The sequence below is a fragment of the Sciurus carolinensis genome, chromosome X (genome assembly GCF_902686445.1).
Source record: "Sciurus carolinensis chromosome X, mSciCar1.2, whole genome shotgun sequence".
Classification (NCBI taxonomy): Eukaryota; Metazoa; Chordata; class Mammalia; order Rodentia; family Sciuridae; genus Sciurus; species Sciurus carolinensis.
Window position 1 is genome coordinate 44,068,403 of NC_062232.1, and position 19,287 is coordinate 44,087,689.

Sequence of the window (19,287 nt, forward strand, 5' to 3'; positions counted from 1 at the left end):
TGGAGTCAGTAGAGATGTTAAGGTTGTAAATACACCAACACAAGTGTCTCCTTAATAATCGATGCTGTGAATACAGGATGGAAACTAGTGGATATGGTGTTTAAGGTTTAGATAACAGGAAGGAAAGATGAGTTTGGAGTAAATGAGGAAAGGTTTTTAGATTTAGTGGTAGAAGTTGATATTCTAGTATGTTTCAATACTTCATACCTTTTTGTGACTAAATAATCCATTTATGGATATATCACGTCTTCCCCATTTATCTGTTAATGGACATTTGGCCATTTTCAATAGTGCTCTCTACATTCACATATCAGTGTTTGAGCATTTCTCTTCTCTTTATTTTGGTGTGGGGGGTGGTATTGTACCTAGAGCTGCTTTACCATTGAGTTACATCCCCAAACTTGTTTTACTCTTTTAGACAGGGTCTCACTGAAGTTGCTGAGGCTAGACTCAAACTTATGATCCTGTGGTCTTGGCCTTCTGATTTGCTGGGATTATAGGCATGTTCTGCCATGCTCATTTGAGTATCAGTTTTCAATTTGGTGTGTGGGGGGTAATATTGCTAGGAATGGAATTGCTTTGTCATATGATTATTCTGTTTAACTTTGTGAGGAACTGCCAAACTCTTCCACAGTGGCTGCAACATTTTCCTTTCACACCAGCAATGCATGAGGGTTTCAATTTCTCCACAAATTTGTCAATCATAGTTGAACAATAACTGTTTTGTTTCTGTTGTTATTTATTGTATTCACCCCAGTAAGTGTGAAGTGGTAAATCATTGTAGTCTTTTTTCCCCTAGTATTGGGGATTGAACCCAGGGATCATTGTGGTCTTGACTTAAATTTCCCTATTATATAATGATGTCGAGCATTTTTTAATGTCTTTGTTGGCTTTTACATATCTCCTTTGGAGAAATGTCTACTTGAATCCTTTGACCATGTTTTTTTTTTAATTATGTGTTCTAATTATTCTTTGATCATGTTTTAATTGGATTGACTTGTTTGTCAAATTATAGAAGTTCCTTACATATCTTGGATATTAGACTATTACAATATATATGATTTGCAAATATTTTCTCTGTAGATTGTCTTTTCATGTTCATCATAGTGTCCTTTGCTTTTTTTTTTTTTTTTTTTTTTTTTTTTTTTTTTTTTTTGTGCAGTGCTGGGGATCAAACCCAGGGCCTCATGCTTGCAAGGCAGGCACTCTAATGACTGAGCTATCTCCCCAGCCCTCATAGTGTCCTTTGATGCACAAGTTTCTTTTAATGAAGTTCAATTTATCATTGTGTTTTCTTTTGATGCTTTTGCTTTTGGTGTCATATCTAAGTATTCATTGCAAAATACAAAGTAAAAATATTTATCCCTGTATTCTCATCTAACAGTTTAATACTTTTAACTTTTACATTGATTTTTGTGGTTCATTTTAATTTTTTATATGGTGTGAGGTATTCAACTTCTTCCTTTTGCATGCACATATCTAGTTTTCAAAACGCTATTTGTTGAAGAGTATAATTTTGTGATTGTCTTGGCATCTATGTTGAAAATTAATTGACTATAGATGTGTGGGCTTGTTCTGAACTTTCAATTCTATTCCACTGGTCTATATGTCTATCTTTATGTCAGGACCACACTATTTTGATTGCTATAACCCTGAATTGTTTTAAAATAGGAAAACATGAGTCCCCCAGTATTGCTATTTTCAAAACATTGTTTTGAATATTTGGAATACTTTGCAATTTTTTATACATTTTAGGATACGTTTACCTATTTCTACAGAAAAGGGTCACTGTGATACTTGAGGTACTTCTGGAAAGGGCAATGAAAGTGGTACTAAACAGAGAAGGATTACCAAAAGTCTAAGATTTCCAGATCCCCTCCTTACTCTTTGAAATAGGTAATTTATCTATTGTGCCCTGGAAGAAGACTCAAGTATTATTAGAAGAGGTTATAATTGAGGGTCTCTGAAATGGAAGGTTTCAGGCATAATGGAGGTTAGGAATTCCATATTGCAATCAGGAGATAAGTGAACATATTCAAAACAATTTTTGGACATTTGAGTAAAGTTTCTGATATGAAAGATATAAAGGATGAAGAAGAAACTTGAAGGACACTATGCAGTAAGAGGTAATCTTTTTTTTTTAAAAGAGATCAACTCTATTCCTTAGAGATAAGAGAAAATAATATAGCCATGAAAAAAATACAGGATACCATTTTTTTTTTTTTTTTTTTTTTTGTGGTACTGGGGATCGAACTCAGGGCCTTGAGCTTGCGAAGCAAGAACTCTACCAGCTGAGTTATCTCCACAGCCCAAGGATACTATTTTTAATATTTTATTTTCTTTAATAGTGGGGACTGAACTCAGGGGCACTGTACCACAGAGCTACATTCCCAGTTCTTTTTCTAAATTTTGGGACAGGTTCTCACTAATTTGCCAAGGGTCTTACTAAATTGCTGAGGCTGGCCTTGAACTTTCAATCCTTGTTACTCAGCCTCCCAAGTTGCTGGGCTTACAGGTGTGTGCTGCTGCACTTAGCTGATACTATTTTTAAATCCGAAATTGTGCTCTTGGGAATTAAAAATATATTATCAGAAATTAAGAGCTTAGGGCTGGGGTTGTGACTCAATAGTAGAGCACTTGCCTGGAATGTGTGAGGCACTAGGTTTGATTCTCAGCACTACATATAAATAAATAAAATAAAGGTCCATTGACAACTAAAAAAAAAAATTAAAATGAGCTTTTAAAAAAAAAATACAAGTTTGTGAGAAGGGTTGAAATCTTCCAGGAAGTAAAGCCAAATAAGTAGAGATAGACAGATAAGATAGATGATGATGATAGATAGATGGATGATAGATAATAAATGTAAGATAAAAAATGAGAGAAAGGAGAAGAAATAAGAGGTTCAGACCAGAAGATCTGACTTTTCAAAAGTATGAATTCCATAAAGAATAGAAAAAAATACATGGAAGGACATGATCAATTAAAAAAAAATCCCAAAACTGAGTGTCATAAATTTCCAACTAGATCAAGGGTCTAAAGCTGGAGTATGCCGGTAGAGAATTTGAGGTTGTCAATGCACCAACAAAAGTATATAGTCAATACAGCAAAATGTTGTGAATGCAGGAAGGAATCTAAGTGGAGATAGTGACTGAGTTAGACAAAAGTGTGGCTAGAGTAGCATTGGTGAAAGGGATAAGGGAAGAAGAGGAAGTCAGAGACTTTACAGGGGTGACTGATAAGTCATAGCAAAGAAAGGATTTGGGGTTTTTATTTTGAGTAAAATAAGGAATTATTGCAGGATTCTGAGCTAAGGTGGACTATTATTTGACTAACATTTTGTACTTTCTATTTTGAAATTAGAGACTCAGAGGAAGTTGCAAAGAGTGCAGAGGCCCCATGTTTGCCCAGTTTCTTCTAATAGACACATCTTACATAATTATAATATAAAACCAGGAATTTGACATTTTTTGCATTGTGTTCTGTATTGTTCCATGTAAATTAATGTAAACACTATGATAAAAACACAGCATTATTCCGTTACTACAAATATTTCCCTTGTGCTTCCCCTTTAGTTATAAACCCAACTTCTACTGCCACTATCCAAAACACCTGCCAACCGATAAACATTTATCCATCCCTAAACTTTTGTTTATTTCTGGAATAGTGTATAAATGGAATCATACACTACATCATATTTTGTGGTTGGTTTTTTTCATTCAGCATTATGATCCTGAGACCCATCCAAGTTGTTACATGTATGAAGTTTCTCTTTTTGGTTGCTGAGTAGTAGTTGATGCTCTGGACAAACTAGTTTGTTTAACCATTTACCTATTGACATATAGTATATGATCTTTAGGGCTCGCTTTGTCACTCAGCATAATGTATTTGAGGTTCATACAAATTGTGTTTCAAAAGTTCATTCTTTTTATTGCTGAATAGTATTCCACGGTATGGATGTACCATGAGAAACTTCTCCATTCACTGTTCATGAACATTTTGATCATTTCTAGTTTTTAACTATTACACATAAAACTGCTATGAACATATGTATACAAGTTTTGTGCAGACATTTTCATTGTGTGTAAATGCCTAGGAGTGGCATTGTGTGGTCATAAGGTAAATGTATGTTTAGGGTTTTTTTTAACCCTGCTTTCTAAGGTGACTATACCATTTTACATTCCTACCAGAAACACATGACAGATTGTTTCCCCTTAGTCTTCACAACATTTGGTATTATCACTATTTTTTATTGTAGATGTTCTCATAGGTGTATAGAAACATATAATCATATTCACAATTCTCATTTCTTTAATGGTTAATGACTTGGACATCTTTTCATTCACTTGTTTGCCATCTGTATGTCATCTTCAGTGAAATGTCTTTTCAGGTCTTTTAACTGTTATCTAATTGAATCTTTTTTAATGTTGAGTTTGGAGAGTTCTCTTTTATATTCTATATTTGAGTCCTTTGTCATATGTATGCTTTGCAAATATTTTGTCCCAGACCATAACTTGTCTTTTTATCTTCATAACAAAAAATTTCAAAGATCAAAAACTTCGATGAAATTGAATTCACCATATTTTTCTTTTATGAATGTATTTTTTTTTTTGCAGTACTGGGAATTGAACCCAGGGCCTCATGCTTGTGAGGCAAGTACTGTACCAACTGAACTATATCCCCAGTCCCACAAATGTAATTTTGATGTCATGTCTAAAAACTCTTCACCAAGCCTTAGATCCTGAAGATTGCTAATTTTTGAAACATTTGTTAGAAATAGCTAGTGAAACCATCTGAGCCTAAAGAAGAATTGGGGGATTTAAATTAAAATTCAATTTCCTTAATAGTTGTAGGGCTATTCAGATATCTACTTCAAGTTGGGTAAGTGGTGGTAGTTTGTGCTTTTTGAGGAATTGGTCCAATGTTCTAAACTGTTGATTTAATGAGTGTAAACTTGTTTGGAATGTTCTTGTCCTTTCTTTAAAACTTGTTTTGATATCTGCAGGGTCTATAGTAATATTCCACTTCCATTCTGAAGTGCACCATTGTGTTTGTAAACTTGTTTGGAATGTTCTTGTCCTTTTTTTAAAAATTGTTTTGATATCTGCAGGGTCTATAGTAATATTCCACTTCCATTCTAAAGTGCACCATTGTGTTTGTGTTGTTTTTCATTTGTATTCTTTTATCTCTTTGATGGTAATTTTAACATTTTTTTTTTTTTGCAGTGCTGGGGATCGAACCCAGGGCCTTGTGCTTGTAAGGCAAGCACTCTACCTACTGAGCTATCTTCCCAGCCCAATTTTAACATTTTTCAGAAATCAATTTCTATTTGTCTAATTTTATGCAAAAATCATGAGTATTTATAGATAATAATACAACAAAGTAGAATTAAGAAAACTGCTCATTTTTAAAATTTGAAATATAAAATGAACTTTCTTGAGAAAAAAAGAATTATGTTGAACGTTCATATTTCTTGCTTTGAGAAATGTCTAATTCCTTTGCCCATGTATTGATTGGTTTGAGTTTTTGATGTTAAGCTTTTTGAATTCTTTGTATATTCTGGAAATTAATACCTTATCTGTAGTACAGGTGGCAAATATTTTCTCCCATTCTGTAGGCTCTCTTCACACTTGTTTGCTTTGAAGAAGCTTTTTAGTTTGATGCCATCCCATTTATTGATTTTTCATTTTACTTATAGTACTTTAGGAATCTTGTTGAGTAAGTCAGATCCTGAGCTGACATGTTGGAGCTGATATGTTTTCTTCTAGTAGGGTCAGGGTTTCTGGTCTAATTTCTAGGTCTTTGATATGCATTGAGTTGAGTTTTGTGCAGGGTAATAGACAGGTATTAAATTTCATTCTACTAAATATGGATTTTGTTTTCTCAGAACCATTTGCTGAAGAGTCTATATTTTCTCCAGGGTATGTTTTTGACACCTTTGTTTAATATGAGAAAACTGTATGTGGGTTTGTCTCTGTGTCTTCTATTCTATTCCATTGGTCTTCATGTCTGCTTTGTTGCAGATACCATGCTGTTTTTGTTACTCTAACTGTAGTTTAACATCTGTAACAATTAGAGAAATGCAAATTAAAACTACACTGAGATTTCACCTCACTCCAGTCAGAATGGCAATTATCAAGAATAGAAGTAACAAGATGGAAATTATCACCCTATATACATGTATAATTACACTACAGGTGTGACTCTGCACCATGTTCAGTCAGAGGAGGGAGAAGTTGTGCTACATTTGTGTACAATGTGTCAAAATGCATTCTACTGTCATGTATAACTAACTAATCAGAACAAATTAAAAAAGAAAAAGAAAAAGAGCAGGGTTTTGCAAAATTTGCTTGAAAGTTAAAAAAAATACAAGTAACAAGAAATGTTTGCTAGGATGTAAGGCAAAGGGTACACTCATACATTGCTGGTGAGACTGCAAATTGGTGCAATCAGTCTGGAAAGTAGTATGGAGATTCCTTAAAAAACTAGGAATGGTACCACCATTTTACCCAGTCATCCTTGGTTTATACCCAAAGGAGTTAAAATCAGCATGCTACAGTGCCACATCTTCATCAAAGTTTATAGCAACTCAATTCACATTAGCTAAGCTATGGAACCAATCTAAGTGCATTTCAACAGATGAATGGATAAAGAAAATGTGGTATATATACACAATGGATTACTATTCAGTCATATAGACATTTTCCAGTAAATGAAAGGATCTGGAGACTATCATACTAAGTGAAATAAACCAATCGCAAAAAACAAAGAGTGAATAATCTCTCTGATATGTGGATGCTAATGCACAAAAAGGGGAGGAAGGGAAGAATAGAAATTCAGTGGTTTAGACAAAGGAGAATGAAGGGAAAGGAGGGGGATACGGGTAGGAAAGACAGTGAAATGAATTGGGACATAACTTTCCTATGTATATATATATGAATATACCATGGTGAATCTCAACATTGTGAGCATCCACAAGATGTAGATCTACTAAGAATAAAATATACTCCATGTGTGTATAAATATGTCAAAATAGACTCTACCATCATGTATAACTAAAAAAAAATTAAAAATTAAAAAAGATTTATGTAAAATGTACCTTACTTTATGGTTTATGCTCAGAGTAAATTTTATAAAAATCAGAAAAGACATGTTTGAATTGAAATGAACATGATAAATATGAATGAATAACTTTCATTTATGTACTAATAAATAATAATCCTTTTTTTGGCAATACTGGGGATTAAACTCAGGGGTACTTTCCTACTGATCTGTATTCCCAGCCATTTTATTGAGACAGGGTATTGCCAAGTTGCCTAGGCTGGTCTCAAACTTGTGATCACCCTGCCTTAGCCTCCTGAGTCACTGGGATTATAGGCATGTGCTACCACACTCTACAAAGAGTTAATAATCCTTTTAAGAAACTACTTGATTTCCACCGGGTTGAATTCATTATAAATGCAATCAATACATTATATTGGAACCTCTTTTAAAATATAAATTTGCCACACTTGGGGAAATTTCAGCCAGGGTTTCTTTCAATATTTTTAGCCCTATAATCTAAATCTGTTCCTCTTAGAACTCGAATGATATGCATGCATGTTAGAATTTTTGCTATAGCCTCCCAGGTCTTAAGGTTCTATTCATCTCTCTCTTTTGAAGGGGACAGGGGATTGAACTCAGGGGCATTTGACCACTGAGCCACATCCCCAGCCCTATTTTGTATTTTATTTAGAGTCAGGGTCTCACTGAGTTGCTTAGTGCTTCACTTTTTGCTGAGGCTGGCTTTGACCTTGCATCCTCCTGTCTCAGCCTCATGAGCTGAAGGGATTACAGGAGTGCACCACTACGTCCCACTTCTATTCATCTTTTTTCAGTTTGTTTTTTTCATTCATATTGAGTAGCTTCTATTGTTTTCTTAATAATAAAAACAGCTAAAATTTATTCAGATTACTTGGGATTTTTTTAAATAACTAAAAATTTTTTTTAAAATTTTGACTTCTATTGTTTTATTTTCAAGTAATATGTTTTCATTCTGATGTTGATCCCATTCATTTGTTTCCATTTTAGATATATTTTAGTTCTAAATTTTCCATTTGCTTCTTAACGTCCTGCTTTGCTGAGACTTTCAATTTCTTCCCTTGTTTCAAGTGTGTTTGTGATTGCTTGCTGAGACATTTTTATGGCTTCTTTACACTTCTCAGATGTTTCTACCTGTGTATTTTGGTGTTCACATCCGTTGTTTTTACTGTTTATAATATTCCTTGTTTATGGTGTAATGACTATAATTTTTATTGAAACTGGATACTGTGGATATTATGATACTCTAGAACCCAGGTAAATTTTGTGAGTTGGCCTCCTCTGAGAAGGCTCTAACAGGGGAAGATAGGGTGTTACATCATTAGTGCTAGATGGAGGTAGAAGTCTAAGTTCTACTTTTAGTTTTCTGATACCACCTCAGTAGTAACACAATCTGAAAAGAATCTAGGCTCTTCACTCAGTCTTTGCTTGTGAGAGTGGGACTGCAGTTGGAGTTTTTCTGTAGTGTTTAGATGAAGTAGAAGAGTAACTGTCTAAAAGTTTTGGGTTGGTAAGCTGCCTCTTTCTTGATTCTTTGACTGGAGAAAACAGGTTTTCCTTGGAGATTTTTTTGTCTGCCTTCCCAGTACCCAGTATAGGGCATACTGGGCAAAAAGAAAACCAAGGAATTCACCACTGTGTTGTTCTTTCTTAGGTCTCAAAATCTGATTGATTTGTCTTTGACTTTAAAAGTGTTGTTTTATATATAATATGTATGGTCTTTAATTATAGTCAGTGGGGGAAAATAGAGAAAGATGTCTACTCCACCTTCTCAGAAGTAGAATTTCCTTGCTGGGCCCAGTGGCTCAGGAAGATTGCAAGTTCAAAGCCAGTCTCAGAACCTTATTGAGATCCTGTCTCAAAATAAAAATGGTTGGGGATGTGGCCCAGTGGCTAATCCCTTGGTGCCAAAAAAAAAAAAAAAAGAAAAGTGTAAGTTTCTGACACATTTTTAAAAGATCTCTTGATGCTGTGTTGAGATTAGACTAGGGAAGCATTGGAGAAAACAGCAAGGTAGGTTCGGATGTTATTGTAATGTTCTGGGTTGGTGATAATGGCTCTGGCCAAGATGACAACAGTAGAGATAGTGAAAAGTGCTCAGGTGCTGCAAATTTTTTTAAATAAAATCCAACAGTATTTGCTTAGTTTGATATGGCATGGGAGAGAAAGACATGAATCAAGGATTACCCAGGGGTTTTGGTTCGAGCAACTGAAAGGATGAAATTGCTACATACTAATAGAAATGGATCTGGGAGAGAGGCAGGTTTGGGGAGGGATTATCAGGAGTTAAGCTTTGGATATATTTCTAAGTGAAAATGTTGAGTAGGCAATTGTATATTACTCCCCGACTTTCCTTAGGGATGGAACCCAGCAGACTCCAACCACTGATCTGCATCCCCAGACCATTTTTTTTTTAAAGACAGGGTCTTACTAAGTTGCTCAGAGCATGACTAAGTTGCTGAGACTGGCTTTGAAATTGTGATCCTCCTGTCTCAGCCTCCCGAGTCACTGGGATTACAAGTGTATGCCACCACACTGGGCTATTTCCTCTTACTTATTCTGCAACTCTCATTAATCATTTGTGAGACCTTCCCCTCTCTAAGTCCCTCTGTCCTATTTGTTGAGTAATTTCCTAAAAACTATCACCCAATTAACAGTGTATTCTCTCCAATGTAATTCATTCACTGATTTTTTAAATTTTCAAGTACCTCCCTCAGTATCTGAAGGGGACTGGTTCCAGGATCCCAAAAAGACAAAAAAATACTTCTATGTTACAGTTCCTTATATAAAATAGCATAGTATTTGCATACAACCTACACATTCCTCCAGTATACTTTACACAATCTTTACTTATAATAATACAATGTAAATGCTATATAAATAGTTGCTATACCATATTGTTTAGGGCATGATAAGAAAAATTTTGTTATGTGCATTTTTCCCTGAATGTATTTGATCCACAGTTGATTGAATCTGTGGATGTAGAAGTGCAGATATGGCTAGCCAACTGTACTGATTTTTATTTGCAGATATCTGCTTTGATCTTTTTTTGAAATCTGCCTGCTTTTTCACTATAATATCTTAGTCTTTTGTTTTTTATTTCTTCATGTTCTTAATCATTTTAACATACTTATTTTGTTATCTCTATTTGTTTCTTCTTTTATTTGAAGTTCATGGAAGTTTAATTGTTTTATTTTCTGACTCTTGATTATTGGGGATTATTTCATTCATGTTTAATTGGGTTTATCAATTAAAATCCTGGTTTGTCTGGATGACACGCATGTTCACACTAAAAAGTTTGGTATTTGCTTTTGTCAAATGCCCCAGAAAGACCAATTTTTTTCTCTTCATTTCACAAGTCATAGTTTCTGAGGGTCAAATAGATAGTTAAGATGTCAATCACAAACCCATGTAAAACTCAATTACATGGATAAGAATTCATAGAGAAGGAAAAATTTTCCTCTGTCCAAAGTCCCGGCCACGACAGACAAGATTCTTTGTTGTGTCCCTGTATCAACAGGAAGGTTGTTTTCCACTCCTTTCCTTGAGGGTATAGCTCTCTTTTAAGTGCTCGAACGGGCCCAAATGCTTTCTATCCATTTTACTCCTTAGGTGCAACTCATACGTTTTTCTCTGGATGATTATTACACAGATGTGTTCACTTTGTGACAATTTGACTATGTGCACATTTTTAAAAGTTTTGGCTCTTCCTTATATGTAGATTATATTTCAACTTAAACATATAGAAGAAATACGTTTAAATAATCAACATGTCAATTCTACCAGAAATGATGTATACATTTAAGTCCTTACGAAATACCAGCATGGCATGGACAGGCACAGAAAAGCTTGTTCTGAAATGTATATGAAAAGACCTAGACCCTAGAAACAATCCTAAAAAGGAAGAATAAATGGGAAGAATCACTCTATGTGATATTAAAATAAATAGGTAGAGAAATAAATGCAGCATGGTACTGGTAAAAGGATATATATATATGACTGACTGAAAAGAATAGAGATTGTAGAAATAAACATACACAAATACAGCTGCCTATCTGGGCACAATGGCTCATGCCTATGATGCCAGCTACTCATTAGGGTGAGGCAAAATGATCATAAGTTTGAGGCCAGCCTGGGCAACATAGGAAGATCTGTTATAAAGCTAAGTAAAATACAGCTGCCTGATTTTTGGCATAAGCAATTCAATGGAGGAATGATAGTTTTTTTTTTTTTTTTTTTTTTTTTTACAATAAATGATGTTTGTGCATTTGGACATTTCATAGGCAAAAGACAAAAAATAACTTTGACCTAAACCTGTTATAATATACTAAAATCATCTCAAAATGGATCACAGACCTAATATAAAGCATAAATTTATTAAACTTTGAGAAGATAACATAAGGAGAAATTTCTCATGACTTAGGGTTATATAAAGAGTGTGGAATTTCTTTGTATTTTTAAGTGGTAGTAGGGATTGAACCCAGGGGTGCTTCACTGAGCTACATCCCCAGTCTTTTTCATTTTTCAACTTTCAGAGTCTAGCTAAGATGCTAAGATTGACCTCAAACTTGTGATCTTCCTGCCCCAGTTCCCATAGTCGCTGGGATTACTGACTGGCATATACTGGTTGGCAGAGTTAGGCAAAGCTTTTTTTTTTTTTTGTACTGGGGATTGAACCTAGGGGCATCTAAACACTGAACCATATCCCCAGCTCTTTTTTATTTATTATTTTTTATTTTGAGATAGGTCTCACTAAGTTGCTGAGGCTGACCTTGAACTTGTGATCCTCCTACTAGGCAAAGAATTCTTAAACAGGATAATCCATAAAATAAAGTCAATAAGTTGAAATTTATCAAAATTAAAATTTTTGCTTTGCAAAAGACACTAGTAAAAAATAAAACATTTAAGCTATGAACAAGAAAATATTTGCAAATCACATACCTAACAAATGATTTGTATCCTGATATATAAAAAGCTCTTATTATATGAAAACCACCCAGTTAAAAATATCAAAAAGTTTTGAATGGACACTTCATCAAAGATAACATATAGATGGAAAATAAGCACAAGTGGAAGCACTGTGTAGAAGTCATGTGCTTTATGTAGGGTGATCTCACTCCTACCTCGAGGGTCCTTTAATTTGCCATAATGATTGTAGCATATAATCCAGGCTTATGTCAATGAGTACATGGCATTTGTAGGCCACAAGGATTAAGTTAGGGATAGTTCAACTACCACAAAACCCAGAACTTTTGAAAAATGATCAGGGGAAGTGATCATATCCCCATTTGTTGTAGGCAGTCATCCTGTGACCATGGAGAAGCATTCTGAAGACAAAGCTGACACACACAAAAGGGGGCAACACCAAGATAATTAGGAACAAAGTTTTAATCAACCGGTGCCTAATACCCATATACCTCTAGACTCTTTCATTACATGAGCCAATGCCTCATTGCTTATTTTCTGTTATTTCCAACTAAAAACTAATGATGTCTATCATAATTATCAAAGTCAATGTTTTTCAAGATAATACCTGTCACTCCAGGAAAATTTGTGTTACTTTCTTGCTTCTTCCTTTCTTCAGTTAGAGCATTGACCTTGGTACAATTTAACATTCAACATCTCTTATACTGAATTGACTCTCTCTCTTACAAGATTACTAACTCTTGAGGGGCCAACAGCCCCTTCACTAGATTCCTCTTTGGTTCATTGTTTCATGCATTGATCTATGAAGATAAAGCTTATTAGGGAGAAGGGAGGAAGGCTGAAGAACTTCCTTTCAAGCTTATTAATTGATTGTCTATCCTGCCTAGTTACCTGCCTCCATACCTTTTCTGGAGAGGGAGCCACATAGGTTAACTACACCTGGGACATCTTTCTATCTTCACATATTCTAAATCCTACTCTTTCAAACTGAAGTCCTACTCTGTAAGAGGGAAGGGCTGCAATTGAGAAGGGATACATGGGGATTTTCAAGGTTGATCATAAATGTTCTGGATCTTGATAGGGGTGTGGTTACAAGGCAAAAGCATTTGTCAAAACACATGAAATTTTTCTAAGATGTGTGCATTTCTTTGCGTGGCTATTTTAAGAAAGCATTACAAGGGCCAGTCATGGTGGTACACATTTGTAATCACAGCAATTTGGGAGGCTGAGACAGGCAGCAAGTTTGAGGTCAGCCATGGATACTTAGTGAGACTTTGTCTCAAAATTTAAAACAAGGTAGGGCTGGAGATGTAGCTTAGTGGTAGGGCACTCCTGGTTTCAATCCCCAGTACCACAAAAAAATTGCAAGGGGTTTGTTTGTTGCAACTCAGTGGTAAAGTGCTTACTTAGCCTATATAAGGCCCTGGGTTTGATCCCCAGCACCATAAAGAAGAAGAATCACAAATATTGAACTCTACTAAATAACACACATGCTAAGGTATTTGAAGGGATGTGAAGTTATCAGTAAATTTTTAATGCATAAAAGATGGTGTTGTGGTTTAAATAAATGTCCCCAGAGTCCATGTATTAAATACTTGATGCCCAGCCCATGGTGCTGTAGAGAAGTGGTGGAACCTCTAAGAGGTGGGGCCTAGTGGAGGTCCTTAGGTGATTGGTGGTGTGCCCTTGAAAGGGATAGTGGGACCCCAGCCTCCTCTTCTTCAGTTTTGATTCTTGGCCATGAAATGAGCAGTTTGCTCTGCCATGTACTCTTACCACAATATGCCACCACAGGCCCAAAGCAACAGGGGCCAATCAATCATGAACTGGAAACATCAAAACTGTGAAGCAAAATAAAACTTTTCTCTTTACAAGATAATTATATGAGGTATACATCATAGTGATGGAATGCAAAGGTTAGATGTATGGATAGATATATTATAAAGTCAATTGTCATAAATGCTACTTAGAATCTATGTGTGGATATATGAATGTTCATGGTATAGTTACTTGACTTCCTGAATGAAAATGTTCACAGTAAAATGTTAGAAAAAAATGAGGGTATGGGCTTATTATCTCTGGTATCTTCACAGACAGTGCTCAGGTTTGGACCTCATTATATCTTAACCAGAACTGCACAGCTACCTTCACACTAGCTTCTATGCTAGCCCACATCAGTCTCTTCTCATGCCAAGTATCACCGGAGAGAACATTCTGAAACATAAACCAGACTGCTATTGTCTCTTATGGTTTGGACTTTTTTTATATATAGTAGAGATTGAACCCAGGAGTTATTTATCACTGAGTTACAACTCAGCCTTTTTTTAAATTTTGAGGCAGGGTCTTGCTAAGGTGTTGCGGATATCATGAGTTGCTGAGACTGGTCTTAAACTTGAAATCTCCCTGCCTCAGTCTCCTGAGTCACTGGGATTATAAATGTGCCCCACTGCACTGAGCTGTTTGGTTCTTAAATTTGCTCCAGAGGCCCATATAGTAAGCCATATGGTTGCAAGCCTATGGCACTACTGGGAGGTGGTGAAACCGATAGGAGGTGGGACCTAGTGGAAGGAAGTTAGGTTACTGAGGTTGTGTCCTAGACAGAGATACTGGGATCCAACCTCTCTTTCTTTCTTCCTAGTCACCATGAAATGAACAGGTTTCCTCCACCCACGCACTTCTACCCTGATGCACTGCCTTGTCACAGACCCAAAGCAATAGCACCAAGTGAACATGGACTGAAACCTCTGAAACCATGAACCAAAAATAAACCTTTGCTCCCTTTGAGTTGATTTTTCTCAGGTATTTTATCACAGTAATGAAAAGCTGACTAAAAGAGAGACCTCTATGATTCAGTCCCTGCCCACCTCTTCAGCTATATCCCCCAATACTTGCCCTTACCGCAGCCTGTACTCCAGCTCAACTAAAGAGCTTGCAGTTCCACTTATACACCAGGCTGCTTCATGACTCTACTTTTGTTTATGCTGTCCCTTTTGCTTGCAGTTCTCTATTCTAATGCATACTTCTGCCTTCCCTTGCCCAGTAAATGGCCATCAAAACTCAACTTAGGGGTTGATGGTATGGCTCAGTGATAGAGAATTTGCCTATCATGCACAAGGTCCTGGGTTCAATCCCCAGTACTGAAAACAAGCAAAAAACATAAATTGGGGACTGGGGATGTGATTCAGTGATAATAGTGCATGTCTGGCATACATGAGGCCTGGTGTTTGATCTCCAGCACTGCAAAACAAACAAAACTCAAATCAGGAGTTACATCTTCCCAGAGGATTTTCTTGCTCCTCAGACTGGATTGGATCTCCTTTCTCATGCTCTCATTGCACTCTGTACTTATTTGTAATATGCTATGTATCCCAGTGTGACATACTTGGGTTTCCATGTCTGTACTAAATCACATACTCCTTTGAAAATAAAGCCCTCCAATGGCATGCACAAGGCCTGACACAAAAGAGGCTTTGATGAACCATCATAGAACTGAACCATTGATATTTAACTGGAACGATGATACTTTTGGCATCTTCTAACAACCTTGTTTCTTAGATTTGGTTTTATCTCCTCTATAGTTTAAGGCCCACCACCCATACTGACCTAGATCTCTCTGTGCTTCAAATACCACCTTTCTCATGAAGCCAATACAATTTCCTGCCCCAGTTTGAAATACCCTCCCCAATTCCTTTAAAGCCTGTTTTACCTGAAGTTTAAAAAAATGAGATTATAGGCTTTGTTGGGCAAATTTTCCTGGGAAAAATTAAACTGCACTCTGATCACCTGAGCGTCAAACTTGGAATTAAGACTTTTGCTGGTAAATGGATGAATCTAAGTAAAATAAGCCAATCCCCAAAACTGAAGGTTGAATGTTCTCTCTGATACGTGGATGCTAACACACCATCCAGGGGGAGGGAGGTGGAGAAGAATGGAAGCTTAGTGGATTAAACAAGTGGAATGAAGGGAAGGGAGGAGGTAAGAATAGGAAAGACAGTGGAATGAATCAGACATAGCTTTCCTATGTTCATATATGAATAAACCACTAGTGAAATTCCCCATCATGTACAACCACAAGAACAGGATCTTAATTAGCATAAGTTATACTGCACATATTTATGTGAAAATACACTTTACTGTCATATATATCTAAAAAAAAGGAGCTTAAAAATTAAAAAATAAAACTGTATGACCTCCCAGAAAAACCCAACACTAGCTACTATACTTCTATCCAGTAATCCTATAAGGTAATGATTATTATCTTCATTTTACAGATGATGAGACTGAGGTAAGAAAATATAAAGCCATCAGCTCAAGATGGCAGAGTTGGAATTGAATCATTGGTTTTCTAAATTTCTAGGAACATTCCCTTCCACTACAGTCCATTGTTTCCAGGTTGGACCAGGTTCTAAGAAGCCTCTAGAATGAGGGTACAATAAGCAGTGGGAATATATGGAATGCCCTTAAGCAGGAGGGGATGATGAAAATAGGACTTTGGGGAAGATACTCCTAAAAAGTTGTATATGGCAGAATAGAATGGAATTTGGGGAAGACTGCTGGACTCATGAGAAAGAAAATATATAAAGGGCTGGGGAGATAGCTCAGCTGGTAGAGTGCTTGCCTTGCAAGCACAAGGCCCTCAGTTCGATCCCCAGCATCACAAAAAAAAAAGAGAATATATAAAACGGGTATTCTCTCTCTCTTACCACATTCATCGATGAATTCTGGCATTATGATGTGGCCCTGTGGAAAAGAAGAGGGTTTAGGAAAGTGAACTAAGTTACAAAGCTGAGGTGATAGAAGAGTCCATTCTGTCTCTTGGGCGGAGTGGCCAATCCTTTGGTTCTGTCTCTTGGTAAGCCTGGGGTGCCTGCCCTTTATGGAATTTAGAAGTGAAAGACAAGGTCAGGGTTGACTGGACAGGTGGTTGAAGGCTTCCTTACAGAAATGGCATTTGATAGAGCATAAGGTTAGATCTACCCTGTATCTCCTGTAAATAACTTCCTCACTAGCCTCCTTACTTCAGTTGCAACCCCATCCTAACTTACACCTAAAGAGATCCTTTTTACAAACAAGTTGGATCATGCTACTTTCTGCTTAAAACCTTTTAATGGTTCTATTATTCATGGGGAAAGCCAGATCTTCTCACAAATGTCAAAATTATCGATTCTCTATTATCTGAAGTTTTAAGTTAAGTATTATGGCTAAAAACTAATCAATTATGATTATATGCCTTTTCAAACTACACATTTCCTTTTGGAGATTCTACTTATGTACCCTCACCCTGGTTAAAACCACAGCTGCGGGTATACTACACTGCTTGCATTTAAACACATGCTCCCCCACTATTTGTTTTTATTAATATTGCCTTGACTTGGAATATTCTTCCTGACTCAATAGTTGCTTTTAATTCTTCAGCTCAGGTATCACCCAACTAGAAGCCTTCCCTGAATCTTAGGATGGATTTCCTGCCTAATATCCATACCCACATCTCTCACTGTGTTATGATATATGGTGCTCTTCTCCACTCAATTTACTGGAGGACAAGTTCCATTTCAGTCAACTCAGTATGAACAGGGTCCTTTTTTTTTTTTGCGGTACTGGGGATTGAACCCAGGGCCTTGTGCTTGCAAGGCAAACACTCTACCAACTGAGCTATATCCCCAGCCCAGAACAGGGTCTTGATGGAGGGTCCTGTATAGTTGAGGCAGGAAGATACAACATGAGCAAGCAGAAATGGGGATCTATACTTAGGACAAGTTAGGGTTAGAGGATTCAGTTTGGATATCAAGGGCGCTAAGAAGGTAGGGGACAACCAAGCTTCTAGAGGGCTTCATAGTTTAGATAATTCCATTTGGCAAATGGAGAAACTGTAAGACTCCCAAAAGAAATTTCCCTACTATGGTTTGGATATGGTTTGCCCCTGCACAAATTCATGTTGAAATTTGGTTGCCAACGTAGGGGTGTTGAGAGGTAGGGCCTTTGGGAGGTATTGGGTCACTAGGGCAGTGCCCTCATAAAAGGATTAGTGTCTTTCTCAAGAGACTGGGATAGTTCTCTTGAGATTGAGATTAGTTCTCTGAGTATGTTCTAAAGCAAGCCTGGCACTGCCCCTTACTCTCACACACATGCTCCTCTTGTACTTGCCAGGTCTCTTCTGCTTTTCCACCATGAAGTGAAAGAGCACATTGCCTTGGTCAGTCTCAGATATTTTCTTACAGCTACACAAAAATGGATGAAGATACTCCCCCAAATTATCAGGTTAGTCATTGAGAAAGAGAGCTCTTAGCAAGTCCTATAACATTTCCATTCTGTTTTGGAAGGAGGGAAAACAGAAGTCAGGGGCCTTGTTTCCCTCCCAATTTTTAGATAGAAGCCTCTGATGTTCTGGTACATACCTAGACTGAGGACTAGGGAACTGAGACTACAGCTTATTCTCTAACCTGAGGCTGGTGAAAGTGGTTTTTGTCCCTGAGAGGGTGGGAGTTGGTGACAAACAGAATCCAGACCACCATTCCTACAAAGACTTTGAAATTATTCCTCTGTCCTGTTGCCTCTACCAAAAGATACAGCTCCCTATATGCCAGACATGAATTTTTTTAATCCAGACTCTGTCTATGCTGAGACTCAAAATTGTGAGAAGTAGAAGATGTCATTTAGGCAGTAGCTGTCAACCCCAGAGAGCATCACCCAGACTCACAGAAGCAAAATCTCTACAAGAAGAAATCTTGACTAAGTTCAAACTCCTTATTTTACAGATGATCCACAGACAGTAAGCAGCCTATCCTGGGCCATACAGAGTCCCTAAAAGGTAGTGAATTTGAAAATGAGGTTCCTAATATCATACTGGTGGCTCTGCTCAGGACACAACTCTCAATGCTGTACCTTGCACACAACAAATGGTCAATATAAGTATCTGTTTACTGAGCCTCAAACAATTTTTTTAACACAGCATAGGAGAAATAACATATTTTTTGGAATTGAGCAGATCCTACTGTGGATGACCACTAGAAGTTTGTCTCCTTAACTAAAAATAGGGTTAATTACCTCACAGGATTATCAGTGAGGATTAAATGAGATATACTAAGTAAAATCTCTAACCCATGCCTATCACCCAAAGGCACTTAATAAAAGGTTATGGTTATCAGTGAGAAGCCACAGAACAAAGTGATAAGAACTGATTCTAGAAACAGAACTTATTATATGTGTTATGATGGAACGTTACTTTGCCTGTTTCCTCTCTGGTAGGATGAGAGTGTTAGTGAAGATGAAACAACTAAGACAGTC

The 19,287-nt window shown here is 36.7% G+C and overlaps 1 non-coding gene across 1 annotated transcript; it reads right to left on the reverse strand.

The window, feature by feature from the left end:
• Nucleotides 1–17,592: 17,592 nt before the first annotated feature.
• Trnaa-ugc (transfer RNA alanine (anticodon UGC)) lies at nt 17,593–17,666 on the reverse strand. Its single transcript has one exon. It is a non-coding gene; the product is annotated as a tRNA-Ala (tRNA).
• Nucleotides 17,667–19,287: the final 1,621 nt, after the last annotated feature.